The following is a 24,034-nucleotide window of genomic DNA, read 5'->3' on the forward strand; positions in this document are numbered from 1 at the left end:
GGGCATCAAAGCTCATAAATGGTTTCAGAACACTTGAATTCTTGGTTAGGAGGATTTTTGTGACGTGAGGCTTTGACGTGAGGTGGAGATGTAGGACAGGGAGATCCGTGGGAGGAAGGCTGTTGCCCTCTGGTTCTAGTTCACTTCTTTAAAGAGAAGAGAGGCTCTAATTCAATCCACATCGCAGAAGTTCAGCGTAACAGCGTGATTGAAATTTAAAGACAATGTTTCCGCTTTAGTGGAGACTGCATTTCCGGTAAATGTTGCATATGTCGACTCAATCAGAAATTACCTTTACATTTCTATCTCTCAATCTGTAATGTTTCAGCATTACAGACTGAAAAGAGCACTTTGTGTAGAAGGGCTTGATGTTGTTGGGAGAGAGAGAAAGCATCGATGACAGATGAAGGCTGTTGGTCTTATTTGGTGGTACATAGGGAGGGAGGGAGGGAGGGAGGGAGGGAGGGAGGGAGCAAAAGAGAGACAGGGTGAGAGAAAGTGGGAAAAAAGCAGAAAGATGACAGATGGATGATGTTCCAATCCCACTCTGCCTCCCACCTCCCCATCCTGCTGGGCCCTCGGTCCAACCGTTGCTGCTGTGAAAGAAACAGGTCGACCCACGTCTTTCCTTTCTCTCCATCGGTCCGCTTCCCTCTCTCTCTCTTTCTCCCTCCCTTTCCCTCCCACACCTGCCCATTGTGTAGGTCAGGAGTCACCACTGGCTCTTTGGAACACCCCCCCCCCCCCCCTCCAACCTCCTCCTCCCTCCCCCTCCTCACTTTCATTCATCCATCACTTCCTACAACTGACAGCAGCTGTCGGCCCACTCTTCTATCAGTTCCTCATTTCTCACGGAAGACAAAATGAACTTCATTGATTTCCATGTACTGTATTTAGTCTTCTATGTGAATATTTTATGTTGTAACATTTGATGTTTTTTGGAGGTATTATTGTAATGACACCATTAATAATGCATATTATAATCATCATTATCATAATACCACATTATCCTAATCACTCCCATACATTACCTCAATCAAGCAGGTTCTGTAGCCTCTTCCGTTTGTGCTTGCCAACCCATATAAGTGTTCCACGGTGCCTCTTTCATATACGAGCTGAAATCACCCCCCCCCCCCCCCCCCCCCCCCCCACACACACACACACACACACACACACACACACACACACACACACCCCCACACACACACACACACACACACTACACAACCCAATTGGCTCAGCTCATAACGCAGTCATCACTCCCAGCAGGTGTAATCACACATTCCAGGCTGCGCTTCTCAAATGACACTCTGTGCCCTATACCCTACATGGTGTATTACATTAGACTAAAGCCATTCCCTATGTAGTGCACTTGACCACATCCTTTCATGGCCCTGGTCTATAGAGGAATAAAGTGTCATTTGAGATTTGCAGAGTTGAGTAGAACATAGCTGAGGGAGGGACTAGCTTCCACCGACAGTATCTGTCTCTCTGTGACTATGTCACACCAGGCAGGGTACGTGTGTGTGTGCATGGTGAGACCCCTGGCCATTATTCACAGTGAGGTTTCTTCATTAGGCAGGCTGTGTGTGGTTCACTGTTAATTACACCAATCAGCTGGAGGGACAGAGGAATGTTCTGATAGAGCACAGGCCTATTATCAGCCCCCCTGGACCAGAGACCAGAGGAGTGGAAGGACTGAGACAGTGTTTTACATCTCAGAGACTTGTAGTGCACAATAGTGTCTCTAACCAACTGTTTCTATTCACACACTCCAGTTTCTATCAGTAAAGTCTTTCATTCTGAAGGCTCGATGAGCCAGTGTCACTTTTGAACTTCTCAAAGTTCGGCAACCACACCTTCAGAAGAGAGCGATCCATAGAAAAACCAGTGTAGTAATGGACCAAAAGGCCCATGCTTGAGGCTATGTCCTCTTCCATGTCTCTGTTTCTCACTTCACCTCCCCTCTCACTCTCTCTCTCTCTCTGACACTCTGGCATAACAGGATGTTCCCTAGTGATTAGATGGGGGAACAAGTTACAGCATGTGGAGAGAACAGTGGCTGGCAATGAGAACACACACAGACATCCAGGCAGACAGTTGTGACCTCAATACTCTTCTTCCAGAAGCGCCGCTTCTCAGAACCGTTTACCTTCCGAGGAAACCTGTGATGCATATGGAGGCCTAATGGGAGCTTTGCTTCCAGGTGAAATAAAGGAACAAAAAGGCCTGAACGTAAAGAGAGATCTTCAGGTTTATTAAATCAAATCGAATGTTATTTGTCACATGCGCCGAATGCAACAGACCTTACAGTGAAGTGCTTACTTACTACAAGCCCTTGTAAGCCTTTAACCAACAATGCGGTTTTAAGAAAATCCCCCCAAAAATAACAGATAAGAATAACAAATCATTAAAGAGCAGCAGTAAATGACAATAGCAGGGCTACATACAGGGGGTACTGGTACAGAGTCAATGTATCAATGTGCGGGGGGCACCGGTGTCGAGGTAATTGAGGTAATTATGTACATGTAGGCAGAGTTATTAAAGTGGCTATGCATAGATAATAACAGAGTAGCAGCAGTGGGAGGGGGGGGGGCAAATAGTCTGGGTAGCCATTGGATTAGCTGTTCAGGAGTCTTATGGCTTGGGGGTAAAAGCTTCCGGGGCTCCGGTACCGCTTCCTGTGCGGTAGCAGAGAGAACAGTCTATGACTAGAGTGGCTGGAGTCATTGACAATTTTTAAGGCCTTCCTCTGACACCTCCTGGTATAGAGGTCCTGGATTACAGGAAGCCGAGGTGATGTACTGGGCCGTTCTACTACCCTCTGTAGTGCCTTGCGGTCGGAGGCCGAGCAGTTGCCATACCAGGCAGTGATGCAACCCATCAGGATGCTCTCGATGGTGCAGTTGTAAAACGTTTTGAGGATCTGAGGACACATTCAAAATCATATTTTTTTGTCGTGCCCTCTTCACGACTGTCTTGGTGTGTTTGGACCATGTTAGTTTGTTGATGTGGACACCAAGGAACTTGAAGCTACACAGGCATATTGTACTATACCTCTGGTCGTGGAATATCAAGAGTGAACGAGGGATGATAGAAAATGGTGGGAGGCAGCGAAAGACACTGCAGAGTGAAAAGAGAGAAAGAGAGTAAAGAGTAGAGAGATAGAAAGAAAGAGCTAAAAAGAGCAGACAGGCCTGTTATTCGTATGCACAGTGAGGACCCACCACGGGGACTGGCTAACTAGGTCATTCAGGACCTTTGGGTGTCTTTGAATGCGCTGCACTTTTTTAACGAGAGGAGGGTGACTTATCTCCCTAAGTAGAATAGAGAGTTGTGATTCAACTTGTCCAGCCTAATTTCCAACTAGGGAATGCCTATTAAAGTCTAACAGCCACCCAGATCATTTTTTAGCATTTCCCCTGATAAACACTTATTTTATGCGTCTGCCTCGGGTCTCTTCTGCGCTGTCGGTGCATCACTAGAATGAGGCCAACATCAATCTATTGATTTCTTTACAAGGTATACGCTCATAGGAATGATCGCAGAGCAGAGCGCTCTTAAAATATGGGCTCATTTAGGTGAGAAAACCAACCATCTTTCTCTCCATAGGGGCTCTCTCGCCATTTGTCCTGACAGTATAAAATATTCTTAACATACTAGTGAGGAGAAATGGTTGCGGTATCCCAACCATTGGGGTGGCATGTAGCCTGGTGGGTAGGAGCGTTGGGCCAGTAACCCGAATTGTTGCTTGATCGAATTGGTCCGCCTCTCATTCGACGGAAGAACCCCGTTACATTCTAACCCTGAGCAAGGCAGTTAAACCCATTGTTCTCCAGGCGCCGAAAACGTGGATGTCAATTAAGGCAGCCACCCGCATCTCTCTGATTCAGAGCGGTTGGGTTAAATGCGTAAGACACATTTCAGTTGAATGCATTCAGTTGTACAACTGACTAGGTATCCCCCTTTCTATGGAATAACATGATTAGAGGTCGACTGATTCTGATTTTTCAACGCCGATACCGATACCGATTATTGGAGGGCCAAAAAAGCCGAATCCGATTAATCGGACAATTTCTTTTATTTGTAATAATGACAATTACAACAATACTGAATTAACACTTATTTTAACTTAATATAAAACATCAATAAAATTCATTTAGCCTCAAATAAATAATGAAACATGTTCAATTTGGTTTAAATAATGCAAAAACAAAGTGTTGGAGAAGAAAGTAATATGTGCCATGTCAAAATGTGTGCCATGTAAAATGTGTGCCATGTAAAAAGGCTAACGTTTAAGTTCCTTGCTCAGAACATGAGAACATATGAAAGTTGGTGGTTCCTTTTAACATGAGACTTCAATATTCCAAGGTAAGAGGTTTTAGGTTGTAGTTAACATAGTATTTATAGGACTATTTCTCTCTATACCATTTGTATTTCATATACCTTTGACTATTGGATGTTCTTATAGGCACTATAGTATTGCCAGTGTAACAGTATAGCTTCCGTCCCCCTCCTCGCCCCTACCTGGGCTCGGACCAGGAACACATCGAAAACAGCCACACTCGAAGCATCGTTACCCATCGCTCCACAAAAGCCGCGGCCCTTGCAGCGCTAGGGGAATAACTACTCCAAATCTAAAAGCGAGTGAAGTTTGAAACAGTATTAGCGCACACCCCGCTAACTAGCTAGTCATTTCACATTGTTTACACCAGCCATTAGGCTGATAGGCTTGAAGTCATAAACAGCGCTGTGCTTGCGAAGAGCTGCTGGCAAAACGCACAAAAGTGCTGTTTGAATGAATGATTACGGGCCTGCCAGACTGCTCTATCAAATTAGACTTAATTATAACATAATAACACACAGAAATAAGAGCCTTTGGTCATTAATATGATCAAATCCGGAAACTATCTGTCACGACTCCGACTGAAGGTGGCTCCCCTTCCCGTTCGGGTGGCGCTCATTGGTTGTCGTAGCCGGCCTACTAGCTGCCACTGATTCTTTCCTCCCCCTCCTTATGTGTTTATTGGTTACACCTATTATGAGTTTGTGGTAATTAGCTGGGCTTTATTAGTCAGCCGGCCCGCTCGTTTCTTTGTGTGGGATTAATTGTTGTAACCTTTGTGTATGTAGTAGACGAACGTGTTTGTTCACGGTCTTGGATTTTGCTGGACAGTGTTTCGTGGGGCGGCCATTGTTCACCGTGTGTGCATTAAATAGCACTATATTGGAAACCCCTGAGCTGACAAGGTGAAAATCTGTTGTTCTGCCCCTGAACAAGGCAGTTAACCCACAGTTCCTAGGCCGTCATTGAAAATAAGAATGTGTTCTTAACTGACTTGCCTAGTTAAATAAAAAGTTTTTTTTTTTTTAAGGAAAAAAAATAATAATTTAATAATCGGAAATCGGCGACCAAAAATTCCGATTTCCGATTGTAATGAAAACTTGAAATCGGCCCTAATTAATCGGCCATTCCGATTAATTCAACCTCTAAACATGATCACATATTTCCTCCTCGTATCATGCCACACACACCTGTCTAATCAGAGGTAATCTGGAGATTTTTCTTTAAGGGTCCATACTTCTCCTGTGATGTGATTGGAGAAATGATAGGATCAGTATGGGTTTCTCACACTAAGGGAGTTCAAATGATCTGAGAGAGTAAAAGCAAGAGAGATGTCAGAGAAGAAGGGAGAAGTTGGGGCCTTTGTCTAATTAAAAGCATGTGAGACTTAGCAGGTGTGATGAGGGCCTGCCTACTGGGGATGGGTGGATGGAAACTACATTGTCACAGAGGAGAGAGAGATGAGAACAGATGAGTAAAAGATGGAGAGGAGGTAGTTTAAGGGAAGAAAGAGAACAACTGAAATGAGGTGAGAAAGAGGGAAAGGGGACAGGATACGTGTGTGTGTCAGTGTGTACATGTGATTGTATGACCTGTACACTTTCTTTTTGTGTGTGTGTGTGTGTGTGTGTGTGTGTGTGTGTGTGTGTGTGTGTGTGTGTGTGTGTGTGTGTGTGTGTGTGTGTGTGTGTGTGTGTGTGTGTGTGTGTGTGTGTGTGTGTGTGTGTACTCGTACACTATTTTTGTGTGTGTGTGTGTGCACGTGATTGTATGACTCTTAAACTGATATCAGTGTGTGCACATCTGCTGTGATTTGGCTTGTTGTGTCAGACAGAAGTGCTGTGAGTTCTTGGCTCAGCAGCCTGTAATCAAAACCCACACCCAAAATCCACACGGTGCAGTGAAGCCCGCCCATGCACTCCCCCCCACCCCCACACACACACACACACACACCACACACACACATACACACACATTGACTCACACCCACATACACTGAATGCACATCCGGTCTCACAGGCAGGACGTTAAGACCAACCACAGGCATAAACTCTCTCACACACATACACACACACCTATAAGTATGTACCTGCTGCTTGCACAGCACTTCCTCTGCACCCATTACACACTTCAGCCACCCACACATTACAGTATTTGTTCTCCTTTTCTCTCCTTGTGAAGCCATTCCTTTCCCCCATAATGAGGCCAGGGAGACAAACAGAAGTCATCCTAGCCCATGCTGTTATAACCTGGTCTCTGAGTTCTTCCTGGTCATGCGGTGGGGAAAACTCTTACCCCATTACCGTCGCCCCACTACTCACATGTATGGCCCACTCCAGTACATATGGCTGGTCAAGGCAAGGACATGGAACTGTTAACTCTATGACTCACAAAAGAGGACCCTGAGAGTGACTCAGACTCTCTCTCACACCCTCCCCTGCCATCACTCACACAACTATCCCCAAACCATGTATAAAACAACATAACCGCATAGCTTCACTCTCCACACCCACCCGGTCCACACATACTATTGTTCCTGTTTCATGTGATCTGCTTTCTAAATATACAGTTTGTGTTATTCACCTACTATTGGGTCAGTCATCCACCTTCCCTCCCTTCAGTCCCGTTCAGTAAAAGGCACACAGATGTCAGAATAGTGTTTAATTTCACCAAAGTCGCTCACATTTGAAACTTTTCTGAGACATTCACTAGAAAGGTTTGGGTGGGTTGGATTCCATACACGTCAGCAATGAAACTATTATTTGAAGCATGGATGAGTGAGATTGTGAAACATGATTGTATCCTGGTTGAACCTCATCTTTTTCTAAATATGGTTATGTCCCCTGCCTTGGCCATGATGACGGGTTGTAACAAAATGTTCTCCACCGTCACAGTACAGTGTGCTCACATGTACCAAGCAAGATATTCGAATGGCTCCAATGGGGTCATTTTAAACCATTCTGCACCATCTCAGGCATGTGCTTGTAAACACATTTCATACCACAGATATGAGGAGTGTTAGATTTTACTCAGACATGTTTATGATGATAGACTGTTGAAGTTATTAGGTATGAGCTATCTGAAAAGATTCATTGCTAATTGAGAATAGAACCGTAAAAGGCACTGTATCTTAGCAGCAGTGGGTTTTTTGAGCTGCTGTGTGTGCAGTGTAGTTCGGGTCAGTCACTGTGGGGTTGTTCTCTTTCTTTCTGTGTTGTGTTCCCAGGCTCTGTGGACCTGCTCCCTGCCTAGCCCCCTGCTCTTTGTCACTCACAGCTCCTCCGGTTACGACCCTGCATCTCCAGAGGCCTCCGAGGCCTCGCCTAAATTGGTTTCAGCAGCTCTGCGGACCGCACCAGGAACCTGAGTTAGGATGTTAGCAGGCTAACCCCTATGAACCTCCTGACTCAAGGTCTCTCAAAGCCTCCCTGCCTTTGAAGTGCCTTATGACTTTCCTTCCTTGCCCCCAAACCACTTCAACCCTGTCACCCCCATCCTCGCCACAACCTCCTCCTCACACGCCAAGGTTTCATCACTCCTCCCTTTCTCTCTATCCCTCCCTCCATCGCTCTGCCCTCGGGCCTTGTACTCCACCCTCGTGTTTCGCCCCTGACTTCCTCCCACTCCCATTCCTCTTTCCATTCCTCCCCCTCTTTCCCCCTTTACCCCTCTCTGCCTCTCCCCTGGCCCTGTCCCCAGGGCGCTGCGTGCCTCACACATTCCTCAGCGCTGACTGGCTGTGTTTACATAGACCCCCTCTTTCTCTCCAGTGTGGACCCGGGCTGCAGTACCGCAAGGGCGGCAGGCTGCAGCAGGGCTGCCACTCCACCAGAACACTGAGACACGTTCAGTAACCCCCCCCCCCCCTGTTCTGCACCACTGGCCCCTACGACTTCTTCTCACACACGTCACTTGCTGTTACAGTACCGCTGTGTGAAAAGTGTGAAAATGCCAGAAGCCTTGATTTGAATTGTATTGGAGAGGACATTGTCATGGAGAAATTCAAAGTTCAAATTGAAGTTGTTACAATATAGCATGGAGGCTGCAGTGGTTGAACAAATGTCGAGAGCAGAGCCTGTACTCATTTGTCATTTCATACGGGAAAACTGTAAGTGGGCCAATGGCGTGTGCCAGATTCATTGATAAATACAGTGCCTTGCGAAAGTATTCGGCCCCCTTGAACTTTGCGACCTTTTGCCACATTTCAGGCTTCAAACATAAAGATATAAAACTGTATTTTTTTGTGAAGAATCAACAACAAGTGGGACACAATCATGAAGTGGAACGACATTTATTGGATATTTCAAACTTTTTTAACAAATCAAAAACTGAAAAATTGGGCGTGCAAAATTATTCAGTCCCCTTAAGTTAATACTTTGTAGCGCCACCTTTTGCTGCGATTACAGCTGTAAGTCGCTTGGGGTATGTCTCTATCAGTTTTGCACATCGAGAGACTGACATTTTTTCCCATTCCTCCTTGCAAAACAGCTCGAGCTCAGTGAGGTTGGATGGAGAGCATTTGTGAACAGCAGTTTTCAGTTCTTTCCACAGATTCTCGATTGGATTCAGGTCTGGACTTTGACTTGGCCATTCTAACACCTGGATATGTTTATTTTTTAACCATTCCATTGTAGATTTTGCTTTATGTTTTGGATCATTGTCTTGTTGGAAGACAAATCTCCGTCCCAGTCTCAGGTCTTTTGCAGACTCCATCAGGTTTTCTTCCAGAATGGTCCTGTATTTGGCTCCATCCATCTTCCCATCAATTTTAACCATCTTCCCTGTCCCTGCTGAAGAAAAGCAGGCCCAAACCATGATGCTGCCACCACCATGTTTGACAGTGGGGATAGTGTGTTCAGGGTGATGAGCTGTGTTGCTTTTACGCCAAACATAACGTTTTGCATTGTTGCCAAAAAGTTCAATTTTGGTTTCATCTGACCAGAGCACCTTCTTCCACATGTTTGGTGTGTCTCCCAGGTGGCTTGTGGCAAACTTTAAACAACACTTTTTATGGATATCTTTCAGAAATGGCTTTCTTCTTGCCACTCTTCCATAAAGGCCAGATTTGTGCAATATACGACTGATTGTTGTCCTATGGACAGAGTCTCCCACCTCAGCTGTAGATCTCTGCAGTTCATCCAGAGTGATCATGGGCCTCTTGGCTGCATCTCTGATCAGTCTTCTCCTTGTATGAGCTGAAAGTTTAGAGGGACGGCCAGGTCTTGGTAGATTTGCAGTGGTCTGATACTCCTTCCATTTCAATATTATCGCTTGCACAGTGCTCCTTGGGATGTTTAAAGCTTGGAAAATCTTTTTGTATCCAAATCCGGCATTAAACTTCTTCACAACAGTATCTCGGACCTGCCTGGTGTGTTCCTTGTTCTTCATGATGCTCTCTGCGCTTTTAACGGACCTCTGAGACTATCACAGTGCAGGTGCATTTATACGGAGACTTGATTACACACAGGTGGATTGTATTTATCATCATTAGTCATTTAGGTCAACATTGGATCATTCAGAGATCCTCACTGAACTTCTGGAGAGAGTTTGCTGCACTGAAAGTAAAGGGGCTGAATAATTTTGCACGCCCAATTTTTCAGTTTTTGATTTGTTAAAAAGGTTTGAAATATCCAATAAATGTCATTCCACTTCATGATTGTGTCCCACTTGTTGTTGATTCTTCACAAAAAAATACAGTTTTATATCTTTATGTTTGAAGCCTGAAATGTGGCAAAAGGTCGCAAAGTTCAAGGGGGCCGAATACTTTCGCAAGGCACTGTAAATGGTAGGTCAAGTTAATATTCTTATAGTGCTCGTCCGTGGACAATTCAGCAGCCACCTGACTTTGGTTTATTTCATTAAGGAAACAGAAAGAGAGGGGGTGTGGGAAAGACGGTGGTCAATAAGATCTTGACAAACACGACTGAGTGCATTAGCAGTTCCTCTATCATCAATGTATAACTGGCTATGTGTCGCCTGCACTGCGTTACCTATGACAAAACAGTCAGCACATTCAAATATCATTGTCTGCTGCTGTTGCATAATTCAGTCTTTGGAAAACAGTGGTGCAGGTTTCTGATTTCAATGTTCTTATTCACCCTAGTTCCCAGACAATTCCTCGTCTTGTGAACTACATTCCAACCCCCCACCCTGCATCCTCTCCCTTAACCCTCCCATATTAGGATATTATTAGTGTGACACTTGTGCGACCATTTCCTGGTTGCACTACTGTTCATTGTGCCTGTACTTGCTTGACAATTTGCCATGTTAATATGTCTCCATACTTAGTATAATAGCCCATTGTGAACTATTTGGAATAATAGAGGCGGCAACAATGGTAATCTTATCCTTTGATCTCCTGCTGCAGGTGAGGCTTGGGTAATGTGTTTGTTGGCACCTTCCATGTTTCATCTCAATTCCAGTAAACCCAGTAACATTGAGGTAAACAGAGGAGTGACCTACTGATGCCCTACCCTCTCTTGTCTGTTTGTCTTTCTGTCTACCCACATTGACACACAACCAGTGTATGGCCAGGGCATGTCCTTCAGGTTAGGTCACATGATGGTAAATTCCTAGGTAAATTAACCTTTGATGGGAAGAAACATGTGCAGTCTATTCATCTTCTACTTTCATATTGTGTTAGTTTCCCAGAAAACCTGCTCAACTCCCATGCTGTGTCTGCCTCTCTGAGTCTCCTGCCTGCCACCAGTGGGACAGTACTGTAATACTGGAGTGGTCCCTCTTGGAAAGAAAGGCTCTAGCAAGGAGTTAAAAACGCCTGAGACGGAGAGGGGGAGGAGTGGGAGGAGAGGGAGGAGAGGGAGGGAGCGGCTGGCTCAAAGGTGATGAGCTCAGGGCCATGGAATCAGAAGTGCACAGACGTTGCTCTTTGCTCTAGTACGCCCCTGCAACACCACTCCACCCACACCTCACGCCCTCTGCTCTGCCTGGAATGCCGGCTCTCGCCCCTCTCCACTCTCCCCCTCCTCTCCCTGGCTCCCTCGCCCTTCTCGCCCACCCTCCGGGCCTCAAAAAGGAGCTCAGACGGCTGCAGCATAACAGTTCCATCCAAAAACCACTCTCACTTTGAGGCCACAGGAAAAAAATAGAGCAACCCAGATTCGTGTCTGTGCTCCTCAAATACGCCGCAGCATAAAGAACCATGGACTAAAAATATCCCTGAAAGCAGCAGGAGGAGGAAAAGCCTGATCCATTGGAATTTTATGTTCATAATTGACCCACAGAAGCAGCAAACTCTGATGCTAATACTAAGCTAGTGGTGTGCTGGTAGAACCACAGACACAGTGTCTGTCTATCATCATGTCTCTGTGAGTCAGAATGGAAACTTTCTGTCTGTGATTCAGGATGGAATAAGACTGTTAGACTGTTTTCTCCTCAGCACAAGGTGCCCATCAGCAGCCCATGTTCTTGAATGAGCTGGGTCAAGTTAACCTTTTGAAGGCATGAGACAGACGGCAACACAATCAGGTACTGCTAGAATAAGTACCCATCCCTTTATTCATTACTGTCTGTCTGGTGCTGTCTCAGAGCTGGACAGTACAGACTGTCTACTGATGTTCTCTATGAATTATCTATGACTATGAATAAACCCCCTGGTGATTATTGCTAGTCATGACATTTTCAATTCAAACACTTTGGTTCTGTCACACCCTGATCTGTTTCACCTGTCTTGTGATTGTCCCCTACCCCCACCAGGTGTCTCCCGTTACCTCATGTGTATTTATACCTGTGTTTTCTGTTTGTCTGTTGCCAAGTCGTCTTGTCTCGTCAAGTCCTACCAGCGTGTCCCTGTGCACTAGTGTTTGCGTTTCCTAGTCTTTCCAGTTCTGACCTTTCCGCCTGCCGTCCTGTACCTGCCTGACTCTGATTTGGATTACGACTCTTTGACTGCCTTGACCTACAGATTGTCTGCCCCTTGTACTGAAATAAACTCTGAGACTCGTACTATCCACCTCCTGTGTCTGCATCTGGGTCTTAGCCTGAGCCATGATAGGTTCAATGTGCGATAATGCTATTTGCTAATACTGTATGTTCCAACATAACAGAAGTGATGCTTTTCCATTCAGTATCATTTTACACAATAAAGCTGTTGGTGTGATTAAGGCGTTAGAGAAAGAACAGCGAGAGAGAGAGTGCAGGGGGGTGTCTGTCATCCAGTTAGGTGTAAAGGATGCTGGTTTTCCTCCCACAGGAGGGAAGGAGGGTGGAAAAGATTGCCAGAGTCTCTCCCCTCCTCAAGAAACCAACACTCGACCCCTCTGACATCCAAAACTACAAATCAACATCCCTTTATTTTATTTTCAAAACACTTGAGTGTGCTGTCTATGACCGACTCCCTCTCTCGGAACAATCTTCACTAGCCAGCAACCACAGGTACTCTGCCTGGCACCTTAGACACTGACACTAGCCAGCTACCGCAGGTACTCTGCCTGGCACCTTAGACACTGACACTAGCCAACTACCACCGGTACTCTGCCTGGCACCTTAGACACTGACACTAGCCAGCTACCGCCGGTACTCTGCCTAGCACCTTAGACACTGACACTAGCCAGCTACCGCCGGTACTCTGCCTAGCACCTTAGACACTGACACTAGCCAGCTACCGCCGGTACTCTGCCTGGCACCTTAGACACTGACACTAGCCAGCTACCGCCGGTACTCTGCCTGGCACCTTAGACACTGACACTAGCCAACTACCACCACTGCCCCTTAGAGACTGCTGCCCCATGTATATAGAGACATTGAACACTGATCACTTTCAAAATGTTAACATACTGTTTATCCCATTTTAACTTCAGGAAGTATGATTTTTTTTCCAAATGTGTGTTATAGCCTGAATTGTAATATTTTTTTGCCACTGGCTTACACACAATACCCCATAATGTCATAGTGGAATGATGTATTATTATATTTTTTGTGTACAAAATTAAAACCCCTTTCTTATAGTAAGCCTAAATAAGTTCAAAATGTGCTTAACAAGTCACTACACTTAGTAAGTAAGTTGCATGGACTCACTCTATGTGCAGTAAAAGTGTATGATTTTTGAATGACTAGCTCATCTCTGTACCCCACACATACAATTATCCATAAGGTCTCTCAGTCGAGCAGTGAATTTCATACACAGATTTAATCACAAAGACCAATGAGGTTTACTAATTTCTCACAAAGGGCACGTATTGGTAGATTAATATCCATTTGAGCATGGTGAAGTTATCAATGACACTTTGAATGATGTATCAATACACCCAATACTACAAAGATACAGACGTCCTTACTAACTCAGTTGCCAGAGAGGAAGGAAACCGCCCAGGGATTTCACCATGAGGCCAATGGTGACTTTAAAACAGCTACGGAGTTCAATGGCTTTGATAGGAGAAAACTGAGGATGGATCAACAACATTGTCGTTACTCCACAATATTAACCTAATTGACAGAGTGAAAAGAAGGAAGCATGTACAGGTTCAAAATATTCCAAAACATGCATCCTGTTTGCAACAAGGCACTAAAGTAATACTGCAAGTAATGAACTTCTTGTCCTGAAGTGGTGTGTTTGGGGCAAATCCAACACAATATATCCCTGAGCATCACTCTCTATATTTTCAAGCATAGTGGTGGCTGCATCATGTTACTGCTCTTTTGGAGCTAGAAACATAAGCATTTTGCTGTACCTATGATAACATCTGCACATCTGTGTACACGACCAAAAAACGTTGTTTTGATTTGACCCTAACAGTCAGGCTTTAAGACTGCTCACTAAAACGACACCACTCTCCTCTGTGTCACAGAGACTCTCCGCTCTGCCAAAGCTGACCCTCTCTCCTCTGTGTCACAGAGGCTCTCCAAAGCTGACCCTCTCTCCTCTGTGTCACAGAAGCTCTCCAAAACTGACCCTCTCTCCTCTGTGTCACAGAGGCTCTGCCAAAGCTGACCCACTCTCTTCTGTTCTCCTCCTCCTAGATCTATACACTGGCTTCGACACCATAAACCATCAGATCCCCTTCTCCACCCTCTCAGTGCTGGGCGTCTCAGGCTTTGCACATTCCTGGATTGCATTCTACCTGGCAGGTCGCTGCTACCAGGTGACATCGAAATGATCAGTGTCTTCACCACGTGCTCTCACTATAGTTGTCCTCCAGGGCTCAGTCCTAAGCTCTCTCCTCTTTTCTGTATACACCAAGTCACTCGGCTCCGTCATATCTTCACATGTTCTCTCCTATCATTGCTATGCGGATGACAACTCAACTTCTTTTCTCCTTCCCCCTTCTGACACCCAGGTGGCTCTTCATTTCTTCGTGCCTGCAAGACATCTCAGCTTGTATGTCGGCCCACCACCTCAACCTCGACAAGACGGAGCTGCTCTTCCGCCTGGGGAAGGCCTGCACGCTCCAAGACCTCTCTATCACAGTTGACAATTTCACAGTATCCCCCTCCCAGAGTGAAAAGAACCTTGGCGTGACCCTGGACAACATCCTGTCATTCTCTGCAAACATCAAATCAGTGACTAGGTCCTGCAGGTTCATGCTCTACAACATCCATAGAGTACAACCTTTCCTTACACAGGAAGCGGCACAGGTCTTAATCCAGGCACTTGTCATCTCCCGTACGGACTAATGCAACTCTCTGTTGGCTGGGCTCCCCGCTTGTGCCATCAAACCCCTGCAACTTATCCAGAAGCCACAGCCCACCTGGTGTTCAACCTTCCCACATACTCCCATTTCAACACCGCTTCTCCACACACGCCACTGGTTTCCAGTCAGAGCTCGCATCCACCACAAGACCATGGTGCTTGCCTACGGAGCATAAAGGGGAACTGCCCCTCCCTACCTTCAGGCTATGCTCAAACGCTACACCCCAACCCAAGCACTCTGTTCTGCCACCTCTGGTCTCATGGCCATCCCACCCCTATGGGGGTCAGCTTCCTCTCAACCCAGTCAAATGCTTTCTCTGTCCTGGCACCCCAATGGTGGAACGAACTTCCCCCTGATGCTAGAACAGCAGGGGAGGGAGACGGCAGGGGAGAAAGGGATACAGGGAGGAGGGGAGGGAGACGGCAGGGGAGAAAGGGATACAGGGAGGAGGGGAGGGAGCGGCAGGGGAGAAAGGGATACAGGGAGGAGGGGAGGGAGATGGCAGGGGAGAAAGGGATACAGGGAGGAGGGGAGGGAGACGGCAGGGGAGAAAGGGATACAGGGAGGAGGGGAGGGAGATGGCAGGGGAGAAAGGGATACAGGGAGGAGGGGAGGGAGATGGCAGGGGAGAAAGGGATACAGGGAGGAGGGGAGGGAGATGGCAGGGGAGAAAGGGATACAGAAAATGGGAGGAGAGGAGTAGCGATGGGAAAGAGAGGGGGGAGAGAGCTAGAGGGAAGGAAGAAAGAAAGGGAGGCAAATGATGAAATATGTTCATGTTATGCCAAGCTCTGATGCCTGAGCCATCTCATCTCATGGTATCTGCTTGCTGGGTCATGCAAAAGGCATGAGGAGGTAGGCAAATAATTACAATTTTGCAGATTAACACTGGAGTGATGAATGATCAGATGGTCATGTACAGGTAGAGATATTGGTGTGCAAAAGAGCAGAAAAGTAAATAAATAAAAACAGTATGGGGATGAGGTAGGTGAGAAAGGGTGGGCTATTTACCAATAGACTATGTACAGCTGCAGCGATCGGTTAGCCGCTCAGATAGCTGATGATAGCTGATGTTTGAAGTTGGTGAGGGAGATAAAAGTCTCCAACTTCAGCGATTTTTGCAATTCGTTCCAGTCACAGGCAGCAGAGTACTGGAACGAAAGGCGGCCAAATGAGGTGTTGGCTTTAGGGATGATCAGTGAGATACACCTGCTGGAGCGCGTGCTACGGATGGGTGTTGCCATCGTGACCAGTGAGCTGAGATAAGGCGGAGCTTTACCTAGCATGGACTTGTAGATGACCTGGAGCCAGTGGGTCTGGCGACGAATATGTAGCGAGGGCCAGCCGACTAGAGCATACAAGTCGCAGTGGTGGGTGGTATAAGGTGCTTTAGTGACGAAACGGATGGCACTGTGATAGACTGCATCCAGTTTGCTGAGTAGAGTGTTGGAAGCCATTTTGTAGATGACATCGCCGAAGTCGAGGATCGGTAGGATAGTCAGTTTTACTAGGGTAAGCTTGGCGGCGTGAGTGAAGGAGGCTTTGTTGCGGAATAGAAAGCCGACTCTTGATTTGATTTTCGATTGGAGATGTTTGATATGAGTCTGGAAGGAGAGTTTGCAGTCTAGCCAGACACCTAGGTACTTATAGACGTCCACATATTCTAGGTCGGAACCATCCAGGGTGGTGATGCTAGTCGGGCATGCGGGTGCAGGCAGCGACCGGTTGAAAAGCATGCATTTGGTTTTACTAGCGTTTAAGAGCAGTTGGAGGCCACGAAAGGAGTGTTGTATGGCATTGAAGCTTGTTTGGAGGTTAGATAGCACAGTGTCCAAAGACGGGCCGAAGGTATATAGAATGGTGTCGTCTGCGTAGAGGTGGATCAGGGAATCGCCCGCAGCAAGAGCAACATCTTTGATATACACAGAGAAAAGAGTCGGCCCGAGAATTGAACCCTGTGGCACCCCCATAGAGACTGCCAGAGGACCAGACAGCATGCCCTCTGATTGGGAACCATATTTAGGCAGCCATATTCTTTGGGTATTTCGTGGGTGATTGTTCCTGTCTCTGTGTTTGTTCCACCAGATAGGGCTGTTTTGGTTTTTCACGTTTATTGTTTTTTGTAAACTGTTAATTTTTTCATTAAAGATGTTTATGAATAACCACGCTGCATTTTGGTCCTCTCTTTCACCAGAAGAAAACCGTAACACAGATCCTCAGCTAGTCTATTATTACTTCTTTAATCAGAACAACAGTTTTCAGCTGTGCTAACATAACTGCAAAAATATTTTCTTACGATCCATTAGCCTTTTAAAATGATAAACTAGGATTAACTAACACAACGTCCCATTGGAACACGAGTGATGGTTGCTGATAATGGGCCTCTGCACGCCTATGTAGATGTCCCATTAAAAATCAGCCTTTTACAATACTCATTTACAACATTAAACGGTTTTTTCTTCTTTCTAAAACAAGGACAATTCTATGTGACCCCAAACTTTGAACGGGAGTGTATGTTTTGAGCAGAATAGTGTTTTTTCTTTGACACAACTGCAAACGTCAAGGTGTAGGGCATTCAGGGAGTTGGTCTGATGGTGACTTTGGGTTGTCATTGGCCTCCCTCCTTACTTGTGCCACATCATGAGGATACCTATTAAGATGTGCGTCTTGACAAGTAATTCAGGTGTTAAATGAGGTGAAAAGAAAATTGGGTAGGACTTTAAGCTAGACTGGATACTCCCAGTTAGTCTGTCAGAGAGGTGTTGGTTGAAAGAGGCATTCATATTGAAAGCCTTGGGTCTTTAGTGAGTCACTGTGACTAAAGGAGTCTGCATACTAGGTTCGGTTTGCTCCTAGCAGAACTCGGCTAGGCGGTGTAAACGTCTGTGCCTCGCAGACTCCCTTAAAAGACATTCGCTTTAAAAACTAGACAAAAATGGCAATAGTAGTTTGACCCCTTTGAGACGCCTTAGCCACTTCTTCAAAATAGTCTGAAATAATCTAAGATAAATTAAGAAATCGGTCATTCATTTTCACATTTTTGCCGAGGAGGTCTTAGTCGCACAATTTTACATCTAACTAAGATGTTTGGTGCAGTATTTCCAAATGAAAAAATGTGTTGAATGACAGCACTTAATTGAAGAATCCCTACTGTTGACCAATCAAAGGGCCGTAGACTTTGGCTACTTAATTTCGGCTTGCCTCGAGAAAATGTTTTACATGCAAGGACAGCCGAAAAAACCCTTGCTGAAGACCAAACGAACAAACGTCACAACCTATCGTCATAATATACGCACAAACTGTGAAAGTGATTCGCATGTGGACGCCTTTAGGCATAGAGGAGTCAGGCAAGTTCAGACTGCCTGTTCCTACTCACAATGAAAAATAAAGAGGTGGCATTCACAGGCCTGACCTGCATGGATGGCTGGGACAATGAAGGTCAAGGAAGAGACATACTCATGTCCTGCCATTTAACAGCACCTTTGAAACGGTGGTATTTTCCTTCATTTCTTTCCAGGGGGCATCTCTCAAAGGGGAGACACTCTGTGTGTGTGTGTGTGTGTGTGTGTGTGTGTGTGTGTGTGTGTGTGTGTGTGTGTGTGTGTGTGTGTGTGTGTGTGTGTGTGTGTGTGTGTGTGTGTGTGTGTGTGTGTGTGTGGCTTTAACGATCTGTGTTACCACCATCTGACTCCACTTGTGAAACCTCTTCATGTTCCACCCACTGAGTTTCCACTCCTCCGAAATGTCCTTGAAGACCTCCACAACCAGAGATACATCCTAAAAGTGAATAAATGTGCTAGATCCATTTTTGTTATGTTATTGTTTATCGTTCATTCTGATTCATTCATTCTGGAATTGTTATTTTGGGGATTTTCAAATTGAAGTTTTGTTGTGGAAATTTAAAAAAAGTCAGCATAGGAGGTCATTGTGTAGAATTCTGTAGATTTGGCTTTGATCAGATAGAGCTGATGCAACCAAAATGTCACCACTCGTTCAGCGCGTCCACTGGAGAGGAGCTCTTTTCATCTAACCTTTTATCAACAATACCACACTTTACGCCGTGACGGCAGTGGAATTCCACATTCAATGAGCGCCGTTCTGCCCATACCAAGCCCTTTTTTCAGCATTCCCAATGTGCTTTGAAGAACTGTTGCCCTGTTGGCAAAGAGAGAGTGGATATAAGCACCTTGTTGACAAGAGGTGAGAAAAACAAAGTTAATCAAACACTTCAGGGTGTGTATGATGTCATGAGTCATAAAAAAAAGGTTTGTTTTGCTGCTAGTTACAACACAGCGAGGCCGTTCAGACGAGGCTGTCCTGTGATATATAAGGCTAGTTCAACTTTGGTCATTGACACACCTCATCTCACAACCCACAGTCTCTGTGTTTCTCCACTATCCTCATTCCCAAAGCTTTGTAACCTCTTCAACAGGTGTCACCTCCCACTGGGTACAAACGGGGTGAATCAACGTAGTTTCAACGTAATTTGTCAACGTATTGTGAATCTATGTGGTAAATAGGTTGGATTTGGAAAAAAGTGATCAACTTAAACTGTTGTTTTGAGGGTTATATCCACAGGATTATGTCATCATGGTAGCATCATTGTCGACAAGTTAACAAATGATATGTTGGATTCATGTCTCCATCTCAACTAAAAATAAAAGTCAAAGGATATGATTAAGTCAGTGGCCCTGATGGAACTATCCAAGCAACAGATACAGCTCCTTTAAATGTTCATATTTGTTTGCGTTGTCAACCAAACACAATTCAATATTACTTTTGTAAGAGAGTGAATAGCCTAAAGTTAAGGCTATCTTACAAAATAATGGAACAGTATTTATGGAACCATTCAAACGAGTAACACATTCATGGCCACATCTTGAGGTTACGATAACAATAAATGTCTTCTTATGTAACCATAGAAAGTGTGCATATTCGGGGTCGCAGGTCAATTGCTATAATAATCTGCAATACGTCTTGATCACTTGGACCATGTACTTTTAATGTAATCTCAACTGCAATCCAGGTCATTTGTTTGTGTTATGAGTGATGTGATGAGGTACAGTGATAACACATTAAGTTGTATAAATAAACAAAATATCAGACATAGTATTCTTATTTCATCTTTGGTGTGCTTTTCATTTTCCATTGGAATTTGGTTATGCTTTAAGATGGTTGAAAGCATAGGGAAATTCAACAAACTTTTGGCTGTTTTTGAGTAGGTGAAAATAGGTTGGAATCTCATCAACGTATCTATCAAATATAACCCAATTCTTCACATTGAAATGATGTGTTGTGCTCAGTGGGCATTCCATTGTTGTATTCCAGGTAAACATCATTCCACACAGACAGTGACACATTGTACAGGCCTATGATTCACAACAGGGTGTTTGTCAGCGTGGGTGTTTGACATCCTGGGCGACCATGTTCTTCTGTAATGTCCACCTGTTCAGTAAACACCAGGGGATGCTCTCAACCCAAATATGGCCATGTAGGCCTACAGAAATCTCTGTTGGGGGACACGCAGTAAAACATACAGGCCCTGGGCTGACATAACATGACCCAGCAAGCAGATACCATGAGATGAGATGGCTCAGGCATCAGAGCTTGGCATAACATGAACATATTTCATCATTCTTTCTTCCTTCTCTCTAGCTCTCTCCCCCCTCTCTTTCCCATCGCTACTCCTCTCCTCCCATTTTCTGTATCCCTTTCTCCCCTGCCATCTCCCTCCCCTCCTCCCTGTATCCCTTTCTCCCCTGCCATCTCCCTCCCCTCCTCCCTGTATCCCTTTCTCCCCTGCCATCTCCCTCCCCTCCTCCCTGTATCCCTTTCTCCCCTGCCGTCTCCCTCCCCTCCTCCCTGTATCCCTTTCTCCCCTGCCATCTCCCTCCCCTCCTCCCTGTATCCCTTTCTCCCCTGCCGTCTCCCTCCCCTCCTCCCTGTATCCCTTTCTCCCCTGCCGTCTCCCTCCCCTCCTCCCTGTATCCCTTTCTCCCCTGCCGTCTCCCTCCCCTCCTCCCTGTATCCCTTTCTCCCCTGCCGTCTCCCTCCCCTCCTCCCCTCCTCCCTTTCTCCCCTGCCGTCTCCCTCCCCTCCTCCCTGTATCCCTTTCTCCCCTGCCGTCTCCCTCCCCTCCTCCCCTCCTCCCTTTCTCCCCTGCCGTCTCCCTCCCCTCCTCCCTGTATCCCTTTCTCCCCTGCCGTCTCCCTCCCCTCCTCCCTGTATCCCTTTCTCCCCTGCCGTCTCCCTCCCCTCCTCCCTGTATCCCTTTCTCCCCTGCCGTCTCCCTCCCCTCCTCCCTGTATCCCTTTCTCCCCTGCCGTCTCCATCCCCTCCTCCCTGTATCCCTTTCTCCCCTGCCGTCTCCCTCCCCTCCTCCCCTCCTCCCATTCTCCCCTGCCGTCTCCCTCCCCTCCTCCCTGTATCCCTTTCTCCCCTGCCGTCTCCCTCCCCTCCTCCCTGCATCCCTTTCTCCCCTGCCGTCTCCCTCCCCTCCTCCCTGTATCCCCTCCCTGCTCTCTCCACATTCCTCAGTGAGTGGGCGGAAGGTTCAATGGGGATGTGGGAGCCCGAAAGGGCAAGGGTTCGCTATTCGCTAGACTCTTGCAGAGAGAAATGTTTTATCAGCCATTCCCATCTTACTGAATGCGGCTACTCCGCTCCAGTAAGTGTAAGTGGGTCACTGGACTGTATGGTTGTCCGGAGCCTTGAAGGGGGCAGAGGGTTTGAAATGTGCCTCAGACAGCTGCTCTATACTGGGGTCACTGGATAGAGAAGTGCTGCAGTTCAGTCACAGTGAACAGATCAGCTGCTCTCTCTCTCGGGATAGAGAGGACAGTCACAATCATCAGCTAATGAGTGGAGGACCCCTGGTGGACACTAAGCGCTACTCCAGCTCCGCTATAAAATAGAATTTTCCTTGGAAGTCCAGACTGTTTTATTGGGATGTACTTTGAGACAAGCTTGAGACAAGTGACAGATAAAAACCATTCAGGTTACATGACTTTAACTTATCTGTATTTATGAATCCCAGTGACTCAGCGTACAGATCTAGCCAGAGATCATCTGATCTGGAATGGATCGTTTTTTCTTGCATAATCTTGCTGCAGTGACATGACAGACAGAGCCATTGTTTCCTCAGAAGGAGCATTCCAAAGCCTTCTCTCACTATGTTTGTCTTAGAGCTTCTATCTTATCTCTATCTCAGTGCCTCCAAACAAACTGGTTTTAGATGCAGTGCTGGTCCGTGGGCTGAATGAGTAGGCGACAGAGACACAGGAAGTAGTGGGCGGCCAGTGAACTGTATTTCCTCTTCCTGTCTCCTCACTCCCTATCCCGGGTTATTACTGCAAATCTCAGCTACCCACCATACACCCACATGTGCTTTTGGGAGCACACACGCATAAACACACATACACACGCATAGGTGTATAAACACACACACACACTTACTGATGCCAAATGATGTCCACGTATAATTATAGCTTAATAAGCATTCAGTACATTAGCTGTTCAGAGGCATGTATTTTTGTCCTCTAGGAGATGCATCATATTTATCCTCCTCTTCAGCCATTACCCTCCCCACCTACCTAGCTGGCTCATAGGCCAGAGACAGCAGGTGGCAATTAAGTGGGTGTCCATCACTCAATCACTCTGTCTATCACCATTAACGAGGGAGGGAATGCAAGGCAGGAAAATACCAAACACAGTGATAATGTGTCCTGTCACACCTCTACTGCCTGCACCTGAACCACAAATATACGCACATGCATGGACACACACACACACACACACACGCACGCACGCACACACACACACACACACACACACACACACACACACACACACACACACACACACACACACACACACACACACACACACACACACACACACACACACACACACACACACACACACACACACTCACACATACACACACACACACACACAGTGCCTTGAGAATATTCATACTCCTTTACTTAATACACACTTTGCTGTGTTACAGCCTGCATTCTAAATGGATTAAACACACACAATACCCCATAATGACAAAGTGAAAACATGTTTTTAGAAATATTTGCACATTTGTTGAAAATGAAATACAGAAATATCTAATTTACATAAGTGAGTCAATACTTTGTAGAAGCACCTTTGGAAGCGAATACACCTGTGAGTCTTTCTGGGCAAGTTTCTAAGAGCTTGATCAGTGCTAGACAATCATTTTGAGGTCTTGGCATAGATTTTCTATTAGATGTAAGTCAAAACTGTAACTCGGCCACTCAGGAACATTCAGTGTTTTCTTGGTAAGCAACTTCAGTGTAGATTTGGCCTTGTGCCATCAAGTAGACTGAACAAGGTTTTCCACTAGGATTTTTCCTCCATTCTGTTTCTTTTTGTTCTGAAACTCCCCTCTCCTTGCCGATTACAAGCATTCCCATAACATGATGCAGTCACCACTGAAAATATGTGGAATGGTACTCAGTAATGTGTTTTGCTGGATTTGCCCCAAACATAATACTTTGTATTCAGAACAATAAGTTGCTTTGCCACATTTTTTGCAGTATTACTTTAGTGCCTTGTTGCAACAGGATGCATGTTTTGGAATATTTTTTATTTTGTACAGGCTTCCTTCTTTTCACTCTGTCATTTATGTTAATATTGTGGAGTAACTACAATGTTATTGGTCTATGCTCAGTTTTCTCTCATCACAGCCATTAAACTGTAACTGTTTTAAAATCACCATAGGCCTCATGGTGAAATCCCTGAGCAGTTTCCTTCCTCTCCGGCAACTGAGTTAGGAAGGACGCCTGTATCTTTGTAGTGACTGGGTGTATTGATACGCCGTCCAAAGGGTAATTAATTACATCCCCATGCTCAAACGGATATTCAATGTCAGACTTTTTCATTTTTACCCATCTACCAGTAGGTGCCCTTCTTTGTGAGGCATTGGAAAACCTCCCTAGTCATTGTGGTTGAATCTGTGCTTGAAATGCACTGCTCGACTGAGGGACCTTGCATATAATTGTATGTGTGG

This window comes from Oncorhynchus kisutch, linkage group LG13 (assembly GCF_002021735.2).
Source record: "Oncorhynchus kisutch isolate 150728-3 linkage group LG13, Okis_V2, whole genome shotgun sequence".
In the NCBI taxonomy this organism is placed as follows: Eukaryota; Metazoa; Chordata; class Actinopteri; order Salmoniformes; family Salmonidae; genus Oncorhynchus; species Oncorhynchus kisutch.